The sequence below is a fragment of the Mus caroli genome, chromosome 7 (genome assembly GCF_900094665.2).
Source record: "Mus caroli chromosome 7, CAROLI_EIJ_v1.1, whole genome shotgun sequence".
Taxonomy (NCBI): domain Eukaryota; kingdom Metazoa; phylum Chordata; class Mammalia; order Rodentia; family Muridae; genus Mus; species Mus caroli.
In genome coordinates, this window is record NC_034576.1 from 60,830,126 (window position 1) to 60,834,076 (window position 3,951).

The 3,951-nt window shown below is 43.1% G+C and overlaps 1 non-coding gene across 1 annotated transcript; it reads left to right on the top strand.

Moving 5' to 3' along the window:
- Positions 1 to 3,466: 3,466 nt before the first annotated feature.
- Positions 3,467 to 3,538, top strand: Trnae-uuc. The gene has a single exon. It is a non-coding gene; the product is annotated as a tRNA-Glu (tRNA).
- Positions 3,539 to 3,951: the final 413 nt, after the last annotated feature.

Genomic DNA, 3,951 nt, shown 5'->3' on the forward strand with positions numbered 1-3,951 from the left:
TCAAAGAGAAAGCAAGAAGCACAAATAGAACGCAGGATCTGACCTGCCACTCTCCCAAGTGTTGACTGTGTACACATAAACAAGTCAGTTTAGCTTTCTGGGGCAAGAACCTTCACAAAGGACTGGGCCCAACTCACGAACAACAGCACAGCACAGGTAACATCCTTATTCCAAAAGTAGCTGGAAAGTAGATCAGCCACATATCCAAAACTAGAGGTGTTGTGTCTGCCTATCGCCTGTCCAGTAGCTAAGGGAGACAAACAACAGATGACTTAGGTAGAACGTTCAGGGACAACTGTGCTCACTAACCGCTGGCATGGAGTCAGTGCCTCCTTCACTTCAGGCATAAGACTACAAGCTCACTGTCAGCATGACTCAATGCTCTCACAGCAACTGTACTTCATTACAAAGGGAAATTCAGATGAATAGTTACCTTTCAAAACTGAAGACTTCTGTCAGTGGTACTAGACTCCAAAACACAGGGAATGCTTATACACACATCATATTAGTGATCTTCATACTACCATAATGAACTATGCTTTTTGCAGGCAATTCATAAAGAAAGGGTAATCCGGAAAGCAGAAGTCATGGCCCTGGCTTCAGCTCCACATATATCATCATGTTATGGCAAAAAAACAAACAAACAAACAAACAAACAAAAAACCAAAACAAAACAAACAAAAAAGAAACCCATGATTGTAGGGTCTCATGAGTGAGCAAATGATTCCATCTTTAACACTAAGTTTAAAGAAGCTTTCATAAGAGCCCATTTTGGGGAGGAGAACTATTTTCTGAAGGTACTCCTAAGAACATAGAGCTTTGTCTTAGGGTTTCTATTCCTGCACAAACATCATGATCAAGGAGCAAGTTGGGGAGGAAAAGGTTTATTCAGCTTACATATCCATATTGCTGTCTATCACCAAAGGAAGTCAGGACTGGAACTCAAGCAGGTCAGGAAGCAGGAGCTGATGCAGAGACCATGGAGGGATGTTACTTCCTAGCTTGCTTCCCCTGCCTTGCTCAGCTTGCTTTCTTATAGAACCAAGACTACCAGCCCAGGGAGGACACTATCCACAAGGGGCCTTTCCCCCTTGATCATTACTTGAGAAAATGCCTTACAGCTGGATCTCATGAAGGAATCTCCTCAACTGAGCTCCTTTTTCTGTGATAACTCCAGCTTGTGTCAAGTTGACACACAAAACCAGCCAGTACAGGCCTCTCTCTAGGCCCCACTTCTCAAAGACCCAATCTTTCAATAGCCCAGGACCAGGGTGGCAATCACAGTGAACCTTTAGAAGCCTCGAACTGCGGGAGCCACTGCACTCTCCACATCATTCTCTCTACTCACTTCCAGATGATTCCACTAGTAAAAGGCAGTGCAGCACATATATCCTACATAGTCAGTAGTGCTCCATGGCCGTTTTACTCAGAATGTCCATCATCATGGAAATACCCATTCCTCTACGGAAACACTGTTTTCTATATTTTTATTATTTTCATAGTATTTCAATACATTTGTATCATGGGCTCAACACAGGAAAGTCTCCTGCAGGAATTTTACTAGCTCCAGGAGCGAGAAGATTTGGGGAAAACAAGCAAACAAAAATACTGTGGATGGGTTTAAGGTTTAGGCTTTAAAAGTACAGGTCACTTTTTCAGATCTAAATGTTTCTTAGGTCTAAAGTCTATTGTTAAAGTGTTCACTTAGGAGGCTGAGGCAAGAAGACTATGAGTTGAAGACCAGGCTAGGCTATATAATGAATTCTATACCACTACCCAGACACACATACACAAAACCCATTCCCAGTAACCACGTATCCAATAAAGGAGGGAAACTAGAAATACGGGGTATATTACTGCCTTGTTCTTAATTTTTCAAGTCTTCTTTCTCGATGTTCAGTCTCCTCACCCAAAAGTCCACCAGCTAGTAAAAAATTCTGTTACTTTTCATAATGGTTTTCCTTATTAGAGGAAGCTATTGAACCATCAAGTATTATTCACAAATAGGCCCAAATTTTCAATTATTTCATGCACTAAAACTTGATTTCCAACTACACCAGCATACTGAGTACCACACGTTGCTTAGGTACTGTGATTCCAGAAAAATCCCACTCTGTGCTTTGTGCTTTCTGGGTTCTCCTGGGCCTCAGTCTACTGTATTCAGACAGTTGACCAACAGAGAAAGAAACAATACAAGCAGCCGGTCTGGAATCTACACCAACCCGTCGCATGGTAGCTGGCTTTCCACAGAGACTACACGGCACGGCAGGAAAAAGCATGTCATTCTAACTCATTTGTGCTGAAGGTAAATAAATGGCCTTATTCTGTCTTTGAAAAAGAGAAGCAAGCCAAAGACCCAGACTTCCCAAGTACCTGTTCATTATTTGCTGCTACCCCAACTCCCCAACAATCCTTCCTAAATGTGACTGCCACAGGTCTCCATAGGGAATACTGAATTGAAAAATCCGGGTTAAGTGCACGCCTTTTTTGGGGGCTGTGTATTTCCATCCTCTGTTGCTCTTCTTAACAGGAGTATTTTAGCCTGTTTTAAATTGTTGTGTGGGCCTATAACTTGTGGTAGAGTGTGTCTAGCATGCCCGGGTTCAGAAATTAACCCAGAATTCTAGAACCAATCAGTTTTATCAATCAATTGAAATGTAACTCTATGGTATCGGCAAACAGTACCTTCTCCGTATCCAGTCAGAACTGTCTCTTTTTAGCCTTCCTCTGACTCCTGCCCTCCTCACTCCCCGTTCATGCTCTTTGTATGCTAAGTGTATAATGAACGTTTTACAGTACTTTTGTTGCTTGTTGACCTTCTTTATAGAGGCATCTTCCCAGCAATGCTTGCGAGTATTATGGATTCTTTCACCGTGCAGACATCTGAGATTCTATTATTGTCAGAGATTAAAAACCCTCCTCCCTTCAATAACATAAGGCGATCTACGTCAGATCTTAAAATAGAACTTCAAAGGCCCTTTGTGCAAAACAGCCCTTATTTGGGGATTTCATTCATTTCATTTTAGTTCAGAGTTTCATTTAATCTCAATGAATGAAAATCAAACAGTGAAAATGGCGATCTAACCTGTATTTGGAAAAGCTAGTCTAATAGTCTCAGCACCAAACCCTGAGGACAAGGCTCCTGACCTACCCTTTCTCAGCACCAGTGTGCTGATCCATTAAACTATTGTTTCTCCTACTGCACTGCAGAGGGTATAGCCGAGGTTTAGAAAGAGAGGCAAGTCTGAGGGTTGGATGTGAGCGGTATGCAACGCCAAAGAGCAGAGCCACCGAGATCTGCAAAGCCGCGCATACAGAGACAATGCCTCCAGCACTGCAGGGACTGAGGACTCAGTACTGCCGCGCAGGCGCAAAGACAGCCTGCCGAAACGCAGGGCGGGGCGCTATAGACGGAAGCAGCTTTGAATGATTCAACAGACTTAAACTAGAAGTTGTTTTCGTCAGTTCCCACATGGTCTAGCGGTTAGGATTCCTGGTTTTCACCCAGGCGGCCCGGGTTCGACTCCCGGTGTGGGAACAGTGAACTTTTTTTTTTTTTTTCTCCTTGTGAAGTGCTCAGCATTTCACAGTATGGCATACAAACAGTGGTCAAACTGTTAGATTCTGACAAATTCCCTGGTTCTTAGTCTCCTATGGCCAGTTGTTACGAAGTGAAAAACTTAGAAACTATCAGTGAACAGAGGAGCCACCTTTCAGGACCTGCCCATTTGGAGCCCTGCGGGTTGGAAAGAAGCTTTGTGAAGGGGAATCGCTAAGGCTGAGATACTAAGAAAGCAGACTCCCAGAAGAAACAACTTTATGGACAACTGCAGAGTAATACAAAAGGCAACTGGAGAGTCCACATTCATTTATTCATCTGCTCACACTTTGCCTAATAACTTACAGGAAACTGAGGAATGGAAGCAGTCTCTGGGTAGAATTACAGTTTTA